This window comes from Protopterus annectens, chromosome 1.part1 (genome assembly GCF_019279795.1).
Source record: "Protopterus annectens isolate FY-2018-M chromosome 1.part1, PAN1.0, whole genome shotgun sequence".
NCBI classification, from domain to species: Eukaryota; Metazoa; Chordata; order Ceratodontiformes; family Protopteridae; genus Protopterus; species Protopterus annectens.
In genome coordinates this window covers 162,259,829-162,280,248 of record NC_056726.1, presented here as the reverse complement: position 1 = coordinate 162,280,248, position 20,420 = coordinate 162,259,829, and positions in this window count along the sequence as shown.

The window sequence follows — 20,420 nt, the reverse complement described above, 5'->3', positions numbered from 1 at the left end:
TATTACTAGCCACGGGAGACACGGGTCCTGTGTTCGGACCTGTGGGACGCATTGAAAACCCAGAATTGCTGTCTACGGGTTGGAAATTAACTCTTGAGGAAGAGGCTAGATCAACTGGTACGTCGTCAACACGCTGCCGCACTTGCGTTGCATTGTACCTCGGCCAAACAAATATCTGACCGAGAGAAAAGTCTTTGTAATCCCTTTGAAGTTTTTTTAACTTTATTTGTTTCAACTTCTCACTAAAAGTGTTGATCCGTGTACAAATGTCTTGTATTTTTAACTTGCACTGCTCCGATTTAAAACAGGAAGCTAGATTTTTATAGGATGAGTCAATCTTTGTACGCAATTCTGCTTCTAGAGGTAAAAAATATTCAATAAGAAGTCTCATATAACTGAATCCTAACTCAATGTTAAGGTCTTGCCATTTTTTTACAGAGTAGGATGGCTTTCTCCGTAGGTGGGCATGCAGAGAACCCGCATGCCCCTGGGTACCACACGGAAATGTAATGAAGCTTCCAAATGCTGCCTTTGCCAGGCATAGCGCTGCAACCTGTATAGATCCTCTTCAAACTCCTTGGAGAGTTTGAAAAAGTCATTTAAATTTTCATCTGTACTAGATAAGTTTCTGACTTCCATGGTGTCTTCCAAATCCAGAGCCAATAAAGGGTTGGTTTGACTATGTAGCCATCCATGAAAAGCAATGCTGGTATCCCTCATCTCTGGCCGGTATTCTAATTCAACATTAGACTGTTCCATCATGTCAGGCAGTCGCAACACAAAAATGGCAAAAAACACAAACTAAAAGATGCAACTGTTCTGTTGAGAGACCAAATTTCACAAGTCCCAAACTGAAATTCACACAAAAAGAAGAAACTGGTCTCACCACGATAAGCTTTGAAATAAAACTCCTTGGTCCTTGATGCAAAAGTAGATTTAAAACTTTGTATCTTTATTCGATGTAACAAAAAAGTTGATAAGCGCTTTCGCATAGATACAACTATGCTTCATCAGATAACTTTTAGAACCAAAACTCTCTATTTTAAAGTAAAATAGGCAGGAACTTAACTCATTAGGTTTTCAATTTATCAATTAAACAATCGAATATGCAAATACTGTTCTGAAGACCCTGCCAAACTTATTCATTCACAAGTGCAGGAAAAACAAAGTAAGCATTTAACATTCATTGTTACTTTCTTTCTAACAACTAGGAGAATATGTATATGTAACAAGTGTAGCTATCACCCACTTATGCACATCTCTTTTTAGAGCCATTCTTATAAAGAGCTACTTTAAAACGAACCTTGTTGTTTTACCGGAAACTCTTGTAAACACTTTAAAACATTTTTAGGCAACCCATATATCTTGCGTTTTAATGCATAGTCTTTAAAACATGGATTTTATATGATCTGCATACTTATATGTGCTGACTAATAAAATGAATAAATAAACAATCAAATAACACATAAATATACAAATTTATAAAAACTATATATATATATATATATATATATATATATATATATATATATGTGCATCTATAAAGAATGTAAAAAATATATATAGCTTATTTACATATAAATTACATATAACATAATGAATGAAATCATTATAAAATATATGCGTTCATTTGATATAAAAGACCTTAAAATGTTAAAACTGCACTGAGGTGAAACATTGTCACCTTACTAAAAATTATTTGCTGCATCAAGATCTAACTATGTCATGCACTTGGTTATTATACCCAATGTTTTAAGGAAAAGAAGCTGATATTCCATCTGAAAAGGTTTAGATTAACAAATGCACATTCTTTAGCATTGTTAAATCACCATCTGTTATTTAATATAGGTTTGATGGAAACAAATTTATTTATGCCTGGAGGGATGTGGGCCCCCAGTCTCAAAATCCACTTTAATTCTGCCATGGCTAACATATTACTTGTGTCACCTCTTCTCTTATTCATAGGCACCATTTCTAAAATCCTAAAACAGAAAGTGTGTTCTTTGTTATCCTTTATGTGTAGAGCTAAGGCATTATTATCACTACCTTTCTTGATTTCGTACAAATGGTTATAAATTCTATCATCATGTTATATGTAATTTACATGTAAATAAGCTATATATATTTTTTTACATTCTTTATAGATGCACATATATATATATATATATATATATATATATATAGTTTTTATAAATTTGTATATTTATGTGTTATTTGATTGTTTGTTTATTCATTTTATAAGTCAGCACATATAAGTATGCAGATCATATAAAATCCATGTTTTAAAGACTATGCATTAAAACTCAAGATATATGGGTTGCCTAAAAATGTTTTAAAGTGTTTACAAGAGTTTCCGGTAAAACAACAAGGTTCGTTTTAAAGTAGCTCTTTATAAGAATGGCTCTAAAAAGAGATGTGCATAAGTGGGTGATAGATACACTTGTTACATATACATATTCTCCTTGTTGTTAGAAAGAAAGTAACAATGAATTTTAAATGCTTACTTTGTTTTTCCTGCACTTGTGAATGAATAAGGTTGGCAGGGTCTTGAGAACAGTATTTGCATATTCGATTGTTTAATTGATAAATTGAAAACCTAATGAGTTAAGTTCCCGCCTATTTTACTTTAAAATAGAGAGTTTTGGTTCTAAAAGTTATCTGATGAAGCATAGTTGTATCTATGCAAAAGCGCTTATCAACTTTTTTGTTACATCGAATAAAGATACAAAGTTTTAAATCTACTTTTGCATCAAGGACCATGGAGTTTTATTTCAAAGCTTATCGTGGTGAGACCAGTTTCTTCTTTTTGTGTGAATTTCAGTTTGGGACTTGTGAAATTTGGTCTCTCAACAGAACAGTTGCATCTTTTAGTTTGTGTTTTTTGCCATTTTTGTGTTGCGACTGCCTGACACGATGGAACAGTCTAATGTTGAATTAGAATACCGGCCAGAGACGAGGGATACCAGCATTGCTTTTCATGGATTGCTACATAGTCAAACCAACCCTTTATTGGCTCTGGATTTGGAAGACACCATGGAAGTCAGAAACTTATCTAGTACAGATGAAAATTTAAATGACTTATTCAAACTCTCCAAGGAGTTTGAAGAGGATCTATACAGGTTGCAGCGCTATGCCTGGCAAAGGCAGCATTTGGAAGCTTCATTACATTTCCGTGTGGTACCCAGGGCATGCGGGTTCTCTGCATGCCCACCTACGGAGAAAGCCATCCTACTCTGTAAAAAATGGCAAGACCTTAACATTGAGTTAGGATTCAGTTATATGAGACTTCTTATTGAATATTTTTTACCTCTAGAAGCAGAATTATGCATAAAGATTGACTCAGCCTATAAAAATCTAGCTTCCTGTTTTAAATCGGAGCAGTGCAAGTTAAAAATACAAGACATTTGTACACGGATCAACACTTTTAGTGAGAAGTTGAAACAAATAAAGTTAAAAAAACTTCAAAGGGCTTACAAAGACTTTTCTCTCGGTCAGATATTTGTTTGGCCGAGGTACAATGCAACGCAAGTGCGGCAGCATGTTGACGACGTACCAGTTGATCTAGCCTCTTCCTCAAGAGTTAATTTCCAACCCGTAGACAGCAATTCTGGGTTTTCAATGCGTCCCACAGGTCCGAACACAGGACCCGTGTCTCCCGTGGCTAGTAATAACAGGGAACGAGTCTCAGTGGTTTCTGTGACTCCACCGCCTAACCAACAAGCTCTTTTGGATATTCCAACAGGAACAGCTTTAGGAGCGATACCTAAGGCTAAGCAAGATAATCGTTTTTTACCTTACCCCATAAAACAGGTTACTCGCAACAGGGGGCGATCAAGCAGCAGAGGACCCAGGAAGCGAAAATTCACAGGAGAAAGGTACGAAGACTTGAGAAAAGCAAGAAATTGACTGTTATGCCTTATAATTTGTCTAGCGTTGTACTGGACGACTCAGACATTACGCTCTTAAGTAAAGGCTTAAATTTTATTCCTGCACTATGTAGTAGGTTAACAGATACTTTGTTTGATCTACGCTTGTTTTGTAGATCAGTTTCACTTAAAGTGTTTTTTAATGACACCAATGAAACAAACATGGATTGTAATAAGTCTTTTAAACGTAAAAGTAACTTTGTTCCGATAACATCTGTAAGTGTAGAAAGTTTTCAAAAAACATGTGAAATAGATTTTTATACCTTGTTTTCCAAAAACAGTAAGAGGGCAGCCTATGTGAATCTTTCTTCAGCAGAATTTAAATCATTAACTAAAATGAAGACAATGACTGACATAGTCATCAGACCTGCTGATAAGGGAGGAGGTATTGCTATTTTCAACACACAGGATTATGCAGCACTCATGTTAGATTTACTTTCTGACTTTAGTACTTATAAGATTGTTAGCTTAAATGATGTTAACAAAGTCATTATGAATGTACAAGAAACTCTTAATGATCTACTTTATTGTAGACAGATCAATATTGATCTACATAACTATTTTTTCATTGAACATCCATTAATACCGGTAGTCAAAGGACTACCCAAGATTCACAAGCAAGTTACATCCATTCCTATGAGACCCATAGTTTCAGGGAAGGGGTGGGTTACTTCAAACATTTCCAAGTACATTGAACACAGTCTTAGGCCAGTTGTGGAATCTATTCCATCTATTTTGAAGGATTCGTATGACTTATTAGACAGTGTTCTACAATTGAAGTTAGAGAGAGCACCTGATAAGTACCTTTTGTTGACACTGGATGTAAAAAATTTATTTACCTCCATCCCTAATGAAGCGGGTTTAGAAGCTATTAGGGATTTATTGGTTAGTGAACCGTCTTTTACAGGTGATAAGATTATCCTAATTTGTCAACTTCTCGAGTTAGTTCTTAGCAATAATGTTTTCTTGTTTGGCAATACTAATTATTTACAAACATGGGGGTTAGCCATGGGCACCCCCTGTGCTAATACGTATGCCAACTTGGTGGTTTTTAGCTGGGAAAAGAGGTATCTATTTGACCATCCCACTTTTAGCAAAATAAGATACTATAAACGCTTTGTTGACGATATATTAGTTGTATGGGAAGGCACAAAGGAAGAATTTGAGCAGTTCTTAGGATATTTGGAAAACACTACAACTTATCTTAGATTTACTATGGACTCTTCATTTACTAAGGTAAATTTTCTAGATGTGACTCTTACTTTGACTGAGGAAGGTAGCATTACATCTTCCATTTATAGGAAACCATGTTGGACTAATACTTTGCTTAGCTTCGACAGTATGCACCCAAGGCATACATTTTCAGGCATAGTAAAAAGCCAATTTATAAGGATCTCAAAACTTTGTAAGTCCAATACTTCATTAATCAAAGAAGCCGACAAGTTGGAGAGTCTATTTATTGATAGAGGCTATGATCATGCACTTGTTAAAAGCATTAGACGAGATATAATAAAGGATCAAGTGATAATAAGTGCAACACCAAAGAAGGGGATTAGGAATGAGGATAGTGGTACACTTACAAGGATAAGGTATCCACAGCATAGTTCTAAGGTTTTGAAATATGTCATTAAATACACCAGTGATGTGAAACAGATTGAAAAAATTATTCGTAAGAACTGGAACATATTAATCACAGATGAGTTAGTAAAAAGTATAGTAGGTGATAAGCCTAGATTTATGTATGAGAATTGTCCTAATTTGAAACAAATTTTATGTGATACTTTCATTCACAACAATAGTACATCAATCACTATTTACAATAAACTAGGTACTTTTCCGTGCATGAGTTGTAACAGATGTTCCTATATTTCAACATCACAAGCAAACACTCATCCGTTTTTGGACTTCAAGTTTACTCCCAGGTTTCATGCTACCTGCTTGACAAAAAAATCTGATATATTTAGCAACTTGTAACAAATGCACAGCTTTCTATGTTGGCCTTACCAAACGTAGGCTAACTGATAGAATTTATAACCATTTGTACGAAATCAAGAAAGGTAGTGATAATAATGCCTTAGCTCTACACATAAAGGATAACAAAGAACACACTTTCTGTTTTAGGATTTTAGAAATGGTGCCTATGAATAAGAGAAGAGGTGACACAAGTAATATGTTAGCCATGGCAGAATTAAAGTGGATTTTGAGACTGGGGGCCCACATCCCTCCAGGCATAAATAAATTTGTTTCCATCAAACCTATATTAAATAACAGATGGTGATTTAACAATGCTAAAGAATGTGCATTTGTTAATCTAAACCTTTTCAGATGGAATATCAGCTTCTTTTCCTTAAAACATTGGGTATAATAACCAAGTGCATGACATAGTTAGATCTTGATGCAGCAAATAATTTTTAGTAAGGTGACAATGTTTCACCTCAGTGCAGTTTTAACATTTTAAGGTCTTTTATATCAAATGAACGCATATATTTTATAATGATTTCATTCATTATGTTATATGTAATTTATATGTAAATAAGCTATATATATTTTTTACATTCTTTATAGATGCACATATATATATATATATATATATATATATATATATATATATATATAGTTTTTATAAATTTGTATATTTATGTGTTATTTGTTTGTTTATTCATTTTATTAGTCAGCACATATAAGCATGCAGATCATATAAAATCCATGTTTTAAAGACTATGCATTAAAACTCAAGATATATGGGTTGCCTAAAAATGTTTTAAAGTGTTTACAAGAGTTTCCGGTAAAACAACAAGGTTCGTTTTAAAGTAGCTCTTTATAAGAATGGCTCTAAAAAGAGATGTGCATAAGTGGGTGATAGCTACACTTGTTACATATACATATTCTCCTAGTTGTTAGAAAGAAAGTAACAATGAATGTTAAATGCTTACTTTGTTTTTCCTGCACTTGTGAATGAATAAGTTTGGCAGGGTCTTGAGAACAGTATTTGCATATTCGATTGTTTAATTGATAAATTGAAAACCTAATGAGTTAAGTTCCCGCCTATTTTACTTTAAAATAGAGAGTTTTGGTTCTAAAAGTTATCTGATGAAGCATAGTTGTATCTATGCGAAAGCGCTTATCAACTTTTTTGTTACATGGAATAAAGATACAAAGTTTTAAATCTACTTTTGCATCAAGGACCAAGGAGTTTTATTTCAAAGCTTATCGTGGTGAGACCAGTTTCTTCTTTTTGTGTGTATATGTTAAAATTACATATATAAGAATAAATTTTAGATGAAAATAAATAATTAAGATCAATGACGTCAGTCTTGTCTGTCAAAAGCTTAAGGTAACAGAGAACTTAAATCACCTATAAAAATATATATAAAATGTTTAAAATAACAGGTATAAAAATACACAAATACCAAAACAAATATGAATGCCTAAGATAAAAACATACTAGATATGTGTTATAAAATTTGGAACAACAGTCACTGTTTAGGTCTAGGTAGTCTCCTTTTCTTTAAAATAGGTTGCAAATGAACTTTGTCATTCAACCCAGGGGATCGATCTGCCCTACAGCGAACAATCCAACACAGTTCACTTTCCTGTGTGAAATTATCTATGTCTCTACCTCTAATATTGGGCTTTATAACCTGCATGATGCAGAAAGTAAAAGTATGTGTGGCTCCAAGTGACTTACAATGCTTGGCTAGTGCGTTATGTTCAGAGCCTATACGCATATGATAAATATGTTCCCTAATGCATTCTCTTAATTGCCTGTTAGTTTTACCAATGTAAAATGCTAGGCATAATGAGCACTTGGCAAGATATACCACACTGGTACTTAAATAGTCTATTTCTGTCATAAAAAAGAATTCTTGGCCTGTAACTGGTTGTTTAAAGACACTATCAGTGTCACTATACCTACATTGGTTACAGTGGTTACAAGGTATGGTATTATAGTTGAAAGCATTGGGTAAAGAATCATTCAAACTCATCGGATAGTGACATAGCAGCTGCTTCAGATTTCTCTTATTTTTGTATATAAACTTAGGTTTAGTGCCCACAACACTACTAATATCATTGTCTAAATGGAGCATCTCCCAACGTTTCTCTATGATGTCTTTAACATGCTGGACATCACTTATGAAATATACTGGTACACTCAGTTCAACGGTCCTTGTCGGCTGTCTAGTTTCTAAATTGTCACCCCTTTCTGAAAAATATGGGCATGCCCTAGTGGCCCTCAGATCATGCACCTCTGAGATGGCTCTGTTAACCTCTGTCTCTTTATAACATCTTTCAACTAATCTAGATCTGAGATTTGATAATTCCTTCCCAAGCCCATCATCCAAAGGATTGAGCCTTGATACTCTCATGATTTGCCTCTTTATTACATTGTCAAAAACATATTTGGGGTGCATGCTGCTTCTATGCAATAGAGTGTTCCTGTAGCATGCTTTCCTATGAACTGAAGTATTCAATAAACCATTCATAAGTCTTGTAATATTAACGTCTAAAAAAGAGATGTGGGTCCTAGATGAACATAATGTAAACTTAAGGAAGTCAGTTAAATTGTTCATTGATGACACAAATTCTACTAACTGGGCCTCATTACCCCTCCAAATTAAAAAGAGGTCCTCAACAAACCTTCTATAAAATCCAACATGTTGTTGAAACTCCCTTAAAGAAAAAAGGGATTCATGTTCCCAGTCAGCCATTACTATGTTGGCGTAGCTATTGGCACACGAAGTACCCATAGCTACGCCATCTTTTTGAATGTAAATATCCTCATTAAAGATAAACACATTATTATCAAGAACCATTTCTAAATATAATCCCAACAGATCTATAGTGTTACCACCCAGATCAGAATTCAGATCTAAATACCGTTGTACACTAACTACACCCAGGTTGTTCGGTATAACCATAAACAAACTTTTAACATCAAGTGTGACTAAGATATAAGAATCATTATCTTCCAGGTTTCTGGTGTTGTCATAAAGATCTAAAAGAAATTGTTTACTATCTTTCAAGATAAATGGATTGGCCTCAACAATAGATCTCAAATAATATTCTATAAATATTGAAAACGGTTCAGTGAGCCATCCCTGCCCTGCGACTATAGGTCGCATAGGTGGATTAGAGAGGGACTTATGAATCTTGGGAAGGCCTTTGTTATATTGTTATAAAATTGTATGACAGGAATCGATGGGTTGTTAACTTTCAAATATTTAAACAAACTCCAAGTTACAATATAACTTTTCACTAGGTCATCCAACATATCATAGACCTGAAAAACCTTGCTAGTTACTACTGCCATATCTATTTTCAAATAGTAAGTATCATCACCTAACATAGTATTCATACTATTCAAATAATCCTCAAGGTCCAATAAAACGATGGGACCCCCCCTTGTCAGCCGGTCTAATAATAATCGACCAGTCATTCCTTAATTCAGAAAGTGCTTTTCATTGTTGAAAAGTTAAATTATTTCTCTTACTTCTCACTCTATGCTTAGGATTTTTCTCATAATATCTGTATAAATCATTCTCCACCAATTTTGAGAACGTATCTAAAATAGGGTGTAACGAAGGTAAATACGTGCTAACTGGTTTAAACACATTAGTGTAACCTACTTCATTGTGTCTTATATTATCACCCCCAAAGTCCAATTCCAATTGTACATTCCGCACATACATCCTAATGTCTAAAATAGACTCAGTTACATCACTATTCCTACTAGGTATAAAAGTAAGTCCTTTGTTAAGGACCTGTTCTTCATATTTATTTAGCAATTTATGAGACAGGTTCATAATTAAGGACCTTCCACCCTTCCCCACATTTTCTTCAAAGTTGGACCAACATAGTCCCCTCCCAAACCCTTCCGCTTCTGTTGTCCCCTGCTCACAGATCTGGATCTCCCGCCATGATCTGAGGGCCACTAGGGCACACCCATATTTTTCAGAAAGGGGTGACAATTTAGAAACTAGACAGCCGACAAGGACCGTTGAACTGAGTGTACCAGCATATTTCACAAGTGATGTCCAGCATGTTAAAGACATCATAGAGAAACGTTGGGAGATGCTCCGTTTAGACAATGATATTAGTAGTGTTGTGGGCACTAAACCTAAGTTTATATACAAAAATAAGAGAAATCTGAAGCAGCTGCTATGTCACTATCCGATGAGTTTGAATGATTCTTTACCCAATGCTTTCAACTATAATACCATACCTTGTAACCACTGTAACCAATGTAGGTATATTGACACTGATAGTGTCTTTAAACAACCAGTTACAGGCCAAGAATTCTTTTTTCTGACAGAAACAGACTGTTTAAGTACCAGTGTGGTATATCTTGCCAAGTGCTCATTATGCCTAGCATTTTACATTGGTAAAACTAACAGGCAATTAAGAGAATGCATTAGGGAACATATTTATCATATGCGTATAGGCTCTGAACATAATGCACTAGCCAAGCATTGTAAGTCACTTGGAGCCACACATACTTTTACTTTCTGTGTCATGCAGGTTATAAAGCCCAATATTAGAGGTGGAGACATAGATAATTACACACAGGAAAGTGAACTGTGTTGGATTGTTCGCTGTAGGGCAGATCGATCCCCTGGGTTGAATGACAAAGTTCATTTGCAACCTATTTTAAAGAAAAGGAGACTACCTAGACCTAAACAGTGACTGTTGTTCCGAATTTTATAACACATATCTAGTATGTTTTTATCTTAGGCATTCATATTTGTTTTGGTATTTGTGTATTTTTATACCTGTTATTTTAAACATTTTTATATATATTTTTATAGGTGATTTAAGTTCTCTGTCACCTTAAGCTATTGGCAGAAAAGACTGACATCATTGATCTTAATTATTTATTTTCGTCTAAAATGTATTCTTATATATGTAATTTTAACATATGTTTAGGTGGTTTATGTATTCTGTTACTTTAAAACCTTTAATAGATAGCACTGACGTCAATGAATTTAATTATCTGCTTTTGCTATTTAAAAGCTATTTTATATGGAAGCATTAAAGTCTGAAGAAGCCTTATGGTGAAAGCGCTCACTTTTTTGTTATAATAAAGAGGTTTTGATACTTATGGACTCTGACATTCCTGTCGCTGATATTTGCTGATACTTGCTGGATGTATTGATACTGCCATTTTTCATTCCTGTTTATGAGGTGGAATTCGTTGTTGGTTTATTCAATTATTTTTACTGCAGGAACGTTGTTCCCTTTGTGGATTCTTTTATTACTGTAGTAGGCTAAATGTTTATCTCTAGTACATTAATGAATATTAAAGTTTTCTATTAAATATTTACTTTTTGACAACATTTTTCTGCCTTTTTAATACTGTAACATATATTAAACACTTTTTGTTAAACTGACTTTTAGTTAATTCTCTCTCTGAGGAGTGAGTCACTTAGATGTTTTTTTTTCTTCTTTGCAGATTGGTTTGAGTGTTTTGTCTCCATGATAGCCTATGCGAGTCATTTATTTGAAGGAAATATTATGACTTTATGTGTATTCTTTCAGGTGTTCATTACTTTATTTTGTTACTGGCTTCTTGAGTGTTTGTATGCTTGAAGAATATGGGGTGCATTTATATATGCCCTGTTTTATTATCTGATTTATTTACGTTTCACCTGGCTGATTGATTTACTTTTCCCCTGGTAAATGCTTGATGAGCTATTTTGTCTTACATATTTATCTCACAATGATGTTTGGTTTTGTTGTTTTCCTGGCAGCACTGCTGTACTATAACTGGAAACATGGCTGTTAAACATGCATCATTTGATGTTTTTTTGAGGATCAGAAGTGATATGGTTCATTTTAATGCTGGATATTTGATGTTACTGACAGATATTTGGTGGCTGTGCAGTAGTAGTGACATCTAAAAGGTCTGTTTATCAATGGATTTGTAGTTGTGGATGCTTCTTGTTGTCGTCTGAGGATTAGGAGGATACCATTTCTATCGGTGCATGTTTTTACCTGCAGAAGGGTAAATGGCAACTTCTGTTGCTGGAGAGGATGGTGGTAACCCTCCTGCTGTTATGGTTGTTCTTCATCCTTTTGTGGTAATTATTTGGCCTTGATCTTTATTCTGTTTGAAAAAAACAGGAAGTTTGGTTCAAAGTTGCAGACAGGGGGCGCAGATGAGGATAGTCCATAATAGATGCGGAAACATACTTTATTCATGTGATGGGGTTCTTGGTAGAGGTAGTCAGGAGACAATGGAGTCTTAAAGTCTGAGAATCAAACAGCCTGTTGTTACTGAGTTTTGTCTGTTTTTTCTGTTTCTTCCCCAACCACTTATTGAGTGTGACTAAATTAGCATCCACTTTATTAACTATAACACAGTTAACAATGATACTTGACCTAGATTGCTTCTTAATAATTATTCTACACACAAATATTTTGCATCTCAGGGATTTAGTGAAAATATTTTTCTCAGTCTTTGCTGTTCTTTGTCCTTCTTTTCACATCCTCTGTAACGAATACAACAGATATTATTTCTCAAGGAGATTGCGTATTCAACAATTAGTGGAACACATAATAAACTGCTCAGTGGAAGTGCTTGCTTATATGAACTATTAATATCACAGGCAGATTTTATAAATATTTAGCAGACTCAGTGACTTACTGGCATATGGGTTGTAGAGCCCTGCTACTCTTTCTTTGGCAGTCTATAAAAGCTCAGAGCTCCTCCCACTGCCTCTCTGTGTGTGTGATAGACCAGTCACCTGGTAGTACATGGACTGCCTTTCAGACCCACAGAGAGTACCATTTCAGTTTTCTAGTGCCATAATTAGTAAAGGATCCCTTAGAACATCAGTGGTTGAATAGTGTATTCTGCTGCTTTGCTTGTATTTTGTCTGACTTTGAAATTGCAAATGCTTCTAGATTACTTTACTTTACCTGCAGTATATGATGAATACTGATTATTTTAATCCAGTGCTTTGTTTCTGATGGTTTTAACTCTTGCATTGTGTTTTATTGCCATTGGTGAATGTTTAACTGAGTTACGGTACTAATGCCATTTTAGTACAGTTCCTCACATTGCCTTGTGTTTCCAGAACCACAAGTTAATCACACCTACTATTTCCATTGATGAAAAGCTTAATTTGAAAGTTTTGACAAAAAAACTTGTTGTTTCTGTTTTTCTTTGTGGCTATGATTACTTGAGAAGATTAAGTAGGTTTCCAGCATTTTAAACATTTTCTTTCATTTTACATACATACATACATACAAATATTTCATGCATGGGTATTAATGCCCTTCTAGTCTGCCAGTATACCAAAACACTTTTTCCCATAAAAAGTGACTAGGCTGTTCTTAAAAATATCTAAACTAATGCTTGGTTTAATGTAATTTTTTAGTCTGTTCCATGCATCCGCTGGTCTCTCAGAGAACCAATTAGTACAAGTCTCATTCTTGTAGAATCTTCTACATAAGTTGCCTAATAATTGTCTAGTACTTTTTGATAACTTTTTGTTCTTTTTGTTTTTTACTTTTGTTCTTTTGTTCTTTACTTTGCTGATGTCCTATTTGTAAGTCATGCAGCTATCCATCTTATCAAGAGTACATTGATACCTAGTAGTTCTAATTTATTGATTAGTGTTATGCGTATGACCCTATCCGATGTTGAACTTAAATCTATATAATTTACATCATGTCACAAATTTTCATTCATGATTGTAAATATATTGTTATAGGACATCATGTTACAGATGTTAACAGATCTATTTTCAACATATGCATGCTGATATATTGTTTCAAGTCCCAATCTATCCAATGCTGACAATAATTTATCCAATATTACCTTCTCCATTATTTTTCTACAACATAAAAGTAGAATTAAGGGTCTATATGACTCTGGGTTTGTCCTACACTCCTTTCTCTTAAAGACAGGTTTAATAAGCACATGTCTCCAATCTTGAGGAATATCCCATATTTATATGGCCTAGTAAATAATAGATATAATGATAACTCACTTTTTAATTTCTCCACATCTTTTGGGTTTTTAATACCATGATGGGAATGGACCCCATTCCTAAGTCAAAGTAGAATTAAAGTTCATGAAATTAGTATTGTTTCAATCTTTGATGTCAGCCAAAAGTACTCTTCGCAGCACCTGCAATGTGTGCAGTAATGACTCCTTCTGCAATTCGTACAGAGTGTATTGGTAGCATATCTAAGTATGATTGTAGACTCTTTTTTATAACACCTGTTGCTCCTACTACTATTGGAACTATCTGGGTATCTTTCTTCCACATTGCTCTCATTTCTGCTAGCAAATCCTGATATTTTATGACTTTGTGCACCTCTGTACACAGGACACTATAGTCACTGGGTGTGACAATTTCAATGATCGATGCTACTTTTGTCTTCTTTTCTTGGACCACTATATCCATTTTTCTAGCATCTATCTTTTGAACTGTTGGTAATGGATGATCCCATGTTATGTAGACTTCATCATTTTCTATGATGCTTTGTGGCTCACGTTTCCAGTGTTTTTCAGTCACTTCAGTGCCATAATGTTTGCACAATCCCCAGTGCAAGTCTCGCCACATTATTATTTCTTTCAGTATACATTCCTTCTGCCATTAGTATGTCACAACCAGCAATGAGGTGTGCAACTGTTTCCAATTCTGTTTTACAAAACCTGCATTTGTCTGTTTCGCCCACATGTTCAATGGACTTTGTAAACCCATGTGTACGTAGACCGCTATATTGTGATGCCAGTATTAACCTCTCATCTCTTGGTTTGAATTTGCTTCACCTTAACCATTCCTGCATTTGTTCCTGATCAACATGAGGTTCTTCCAGAAGTTTTCTATACTTGCAACTATATTTATGCATTTTGCACATTTCTTACCTTCTTATCTGGTCCTTCACCTTATATTCTTTATTTTGTTTTTTGGCACATTCAGTTGCTGCCTGCTTTTTATCCACTTGCGGTTTGATTTCCATTCCTGCTTGATGCCAATATCCTTCTGCTAGCCTAAGCAGGGAAGTCATCTTAGATTTATTCTCCTCATGTTTCAACACTTTCACTACATTTGGGTCTTGTGAGGTCAGCAGATATGTGTGGAGTCCCACGAGTGAAGATCTGTACATATAATCAATTTCAAGGAGGCCTATCCCTCCTTTCGAATGGGGAATATATAATCTTGGTATGCACTGATTTTTATAAATCATTTGGTGAGCATGAAGCATCCTTCTTGTTTTCCTGTCTAATCTATCCAACATGTTTTGGGGCCAGTCAATCACTCCAAAACTGTAAGTTAGGACAGGAAGAGCAAATTGCTTTATAGCTTGTATTTTGTTCCTAGATGTCAATGGTGTTTTCAGGATTAATTTAAGTCTTCTAAAATACTTCTTACTAAGTTTTATTTGCATTAGTTCATGTTTTATTGTTGATCCTTCATCAGTTCCCAAATATTTATACACTCCCTCTTGCTCAAGTTCTTTTATATCACATTCTTGTCCCAAACTGATGTTTTCATGGTGCTGCTGTTTTCCCGCTTTAAAGGTTGCTTTTGCGCATTTATCAAGACCAAATGACATTCTTATATCATCTGAAAAAGTTTTGACAACTTGCAGTTGTACTTTCAGTTCCTCATCTGCTGTGCTTTATAGTTTGAAATCATTGACAAAGAGAAAATGAGGTCTTTACACTTTGTTGTTCTCTAGGAGCCAAATTATAGCCATGGCCTAAGTGGTTAAGTAGACAGCTTAATGGGTTAACGGCAAGGCAGAATAGCAGCAGTGACAGAGTTACCCTGGAATATCTTTCTTTGAATTTTTATTCCTGGAATAATAATTTGTCTTTTTTCTTGGCTTAACTGCAAAGTGGTCTGCTGCTGTTTCATGGTTATTGTAATGTAGTTGATCAGTGTAGGATGTATCTTACATTTTTAAGCACTCTTTTATCCACGAATGTGGGATACTATCAAATGATTTTTTTGTAGTCAATCCATGTTATACTTAATTTTTTTCCCTTTTTACAGTTCTCCACTATGACTTTATTTAACAGCAAAATTTCCTTTGTTCCATATGACTTTCTTTTATTGCCCTTTTGTTCTATTGCCATAATTGAGTTTTCTTCTAAATAGCTATTATCGTCATCAATTCCAGTGTATAGTTTATACATCATCAGAAAGCAAGTTATTCGTCTATAATTTTTAGGGAAGCTTGCAGCTTCACTCTTAAAGAAGGAGCATTGTTTTTCCTGTTGTTAGCCAGGTTGATGTTTGTTTGGGGTGTGTGTATAAATAGTACTTACTCATGACTAAATCTTCATGCAAAGATGTTAATACTTTTAACCAGAAGTTAGGCACTGTCCCCCGGATTCAGCAAGCCCTGCATGGCATGCAGGACTAGTGCAGGTGCTCCAGCAGACAATATGTCTGCCGTGCGATCCAGGAATAAGCTGTAGGGATGTGCACAAGCGCTCCTGCACTAGTCCTGCACGGACTCAGCCCCTGTATGCAAATTACCCCATTTGCAGGAAAAATCCATTCAAATGAGGTGTATTTGTGATCGAGGAAGCTGGAAGCTGGCCGTGCAGGACTAGTGTAATCTGCAGAAATGTACTCCACCAGAAACAGAGTACATTTCTGCATACTACAAAATGTAGCCATGACAGCTCCAAATAAAGGGTGGATATTATGTAGAAAGCATGCCAATGGCCAAGTATAAGGCCATTGGCATGGAACACAGTTTCAAAAATAAAAAAAAATCAACTTTTATTTTTTTTAGCCGATCTTGGCTGTTTAAGCGTAGGGCAGCAGTGTGCAAATGGGATCGGCTGAAAAATAAGAACAAAAGCCTAGAATAAGCATTCTAACCAAAATCACTATTTTGCCATTATAGTCAATGGGAGGCAGAAGACAACATGGCTAGTGAATAGTGGTTGCTAAGGGGGGAGGCTCAGTGTGGGACCTGTAACTATGTATCAGCAGGCAATCCTATGCAAATGAGGGGAATGATACTGAATCCCAGATCTCCCCTGCATGCTAGTCAGCACCCAACAGTGTAAGAGCAGGAATAGCTTGGTGCAAGCCTAGGAGTTAGCTGACATCACAGGGGGTGTATTAGGCATACTGTAAGTAGATTGGAGCCCTGTGGCTCAGGTTTGCCCGTAACTTAGCAGATCTAAGCAAGGGGGTGTGTCTGAGGCTGCCTAGCACTCTTTACATTGTATAAGCAGGTGTGTGCGCCATGCACCGGGTTTTAAAGGGAAAAAAAAGTAAACCAAGAAATAGCAGCTCTGTGCACATTTGAGCACTGTGTTTGAGCAGCGTGCCCCCAGGCTTAAACAGGAAGGTGATGGGAAGGGAAACAGCAGTAGGAAGGTAATATAGGAGAACTAGCATAGCTGGCAGGTGAAATGTATCAGAATCAGCCAATTACACAGGCAGCAGACCAGCCCAGCCCAGAACACTACTATAAACTATGCAAACACCTTTCCCTCTTCTTTTTCCCACATACTGTACACCACTGGTGTATACAACTGGGGAACTTTTAACAAACAAAAACAACAAAATGATAGGGGCTGTAATAGCTATCATACAACAACATGTGGAAGAGGCTGAGTGTGGTGAGGATGTGAATGCTGTCAACCAACCCACAGTGAGGAGATGGAGAAGAGTGTACAGACGCAGGGTAAACTACCAGGGGCTACATGAGCTGGAGATAGTCGCAGCAAATTGTTGAGCTGTGCCAGCCATGCCTCACACACAGAGCTAACAGAGGGGAACCCATCCCAGTGGATACCAAGATATGTGTAGGCCTAAAAATACTAGCTACAGATACCTTCTAAATGTCAACTGGGGATATCATGGGGATCTCACAGGCATCAGCATCCAGGGTACTCCACCAGTTCCTGGATGCCATGTCAGCACATGCCAGTGAGCATGTATATTTCCCCAACACAAGTGAGGTGTTAGCCAGCAATATGCATCTCTTGCACCAAATAGCAGAATACCCTGAGGTAGTGGGTGCTATAGACTGCACGCACATATGCATCAATGCACCACCCGGTCTAAATAGGTTCATAGGTTCATAGGTTGGTACTAGGCTATTGGCTCTAGGGCCTATACAAGCCTAGCCATACAATTCCCTGGCTATTTCTTCCCACAGTATTTACTTCCCTGGACACCTGTCTAGCAGGGTGACTGATGTGATCCCTGGGGTGAATTTCCTATCTGCCATCCAATCATCAAGGTTCATTTTGAAGAGGGCCAAAGATGCACTCTGCTTGACATGTATGGGCAGTCTATTCCAAAGTCTGGGCAGTCTCTGGGTCAGGAACCTATCCCTCCAGCATGTTTTGTTCATTGTGATGACAAGGTTTAGATCCCTGGAGCATGTGTCTTTGAGGGATTGGGATTTCTTTAAGTGTAGCATGTCCAACAGCTCTGGGTTTGACATGGCCTTGTATGTTAAGCAGAGATCACCTCTGAGTAGGCAATATGTGACAGAGTCTAGGTGGAGTTTTTTTAGACAGTCAGCATAGGGCATCTGCTTTAGGCCTGTGATTTCTTTTAGTGAGATATTTCTGTGGCCTTTCCAGTTGTTGCAGATGTCCTGAGAGGTACATACCAAATGGGGCATTGTTTTCTATAATGGGTCTAATGAGGGATGAGTACAGTGAGACAATGACTTCCTTTTTTCTGGATGAAAATCCCTTAGTGATGAGCTGTGCCACATAGAAGGATTTCCTGACTGTTGTGGTAATGTGGTTATCGAAGGTGAGACCACTGTTCACCTGTGTCCCTAAGTCCCTAATCACACTTTCGGTGTTTAGTGTACTGCCATCTATGTGGTAATTCATGGGTACATGTTTTTTCCCAAAGGGGATAACTATACATTTCTTGGCATTAAGCTTGAGCCCATGGCTCTAGCACCAAGGATCTGTTTCTGTAAGGCCCTTTTGTAGAATATCCACATAAGTTGGGGATTCAATAATGGCTCCCAGTTTGCAGTCATTTGCGAACTTTGTTAGCCAGAGTTCCTTAGTGCTGGCCTGTACTTCAGAGAAGTAGATGCCAAACAAGAGTGGTCCCAGGACTGAACCCTGAGGTACTCCACTTGTCACTTGTCTGGAGCTGGATTTGGAGTCAGCTACTTTTACAGTGTGGGTTCTGTCAGTAAGCCAGTTGGCAAACCATCGAGTGATGTAGGGATTAATGCCCAGCTTAGTAAGTTTATCTATGATTCCAGAGTGGGGGATGGTGTCAAAGGCCTTGGTGAGGTCCAGATAGGCTGTGTGGACCACCTTACCCTCGTCCACAGCTCTGGAGACTGATTTGAAGAAGTCAATCAAGTTCAGGAGACAAAATCAGCCCTTCGTGAACCCAAACTGCATGGGGTCCAGTGTTTGAAGGTTTCCAATGTCTTTGTTTATAAGTTCCATGATAATACATTCCATGGCCTTGCAGATCAGGCTCATCAGACTGATGAGGCAGTAGTTCCCAGGATCCAATGTGGATCCCACCTTGTGAAGTGAGATAACTTGTAACTGTGCGCCACTCAGTGGGCATGAAGCTTGAGGTGAGGCTATGATTAAACATGACACTTAGGTGAGGTGCCAGTTCATTTTGTAGTTCATGTAGTACACAGCCTGGGATGTCATCTGGTCCCATGAATGCTGTATTCTTAGCTTTGGTGAGTGCATTTTTTGCCTGTGTGGCCATTATTACTGGAATTTGGCAATCTTTTGGTATTGAAATGAGCCCTTTAGGGGGTGAGAGGGGGGTGAAGTTTGCACTGAATTGATCTGCCAAGAAATTGGCAATATCCTTGGGATCAGTATATTTAATGCCTTTCTGTTGTAGCTCATAGCAGATCTGAGCATTGCCATTTAGATTCTTGACATAGCTATAGAATGACTTGTGGTTGTCTTTGGAATCTTTGACAATTTTATTTTTATAACTAGCTTTGAAGGATTTTATGAGGGTTCTCAGCTTCTTACTGAGGTTGGTAAGGGAATTTTTTGCATCCTGGGATTTTTTTCTGTTCTGCAACAGTTTTTTCCTTTTGTTGTAAAGTTTGTTTATGGCAGTAGACCACCAGATTGACTTCCTTTTTTTGGAGGAGAGCATATTGGTTCTATTGGGGATGGCACGATTCATGCACAAGTGGATGTGCTTGTACAGTGCCTTAGTGTAGGATTCAGCAGTTGAACTTTCAATTCCCATCTGCATGGGTGTCATGAGGTTTGTCACTTCTGACTTGAGTAGCATGAAGTTGGCTTTGGAGAAGTTTTTTTACAAGGGGTTTCCTTACTGTGGGGTGGGGGTTGGATGTGGATGTCATGGGTGATTAGCTTATGGTTAGACCTGACCAATGAGGGGATGACCATAGTTGTGGAGCATCGCTTTCCTGTGTTGGTAATGACCAGGTCTAGGATATTGGAGGCCCTGGTGGGACTAATGATTAGTTAATCCGGGGCATTGGAATTTATGAATTCCAAGAACTGTTGGG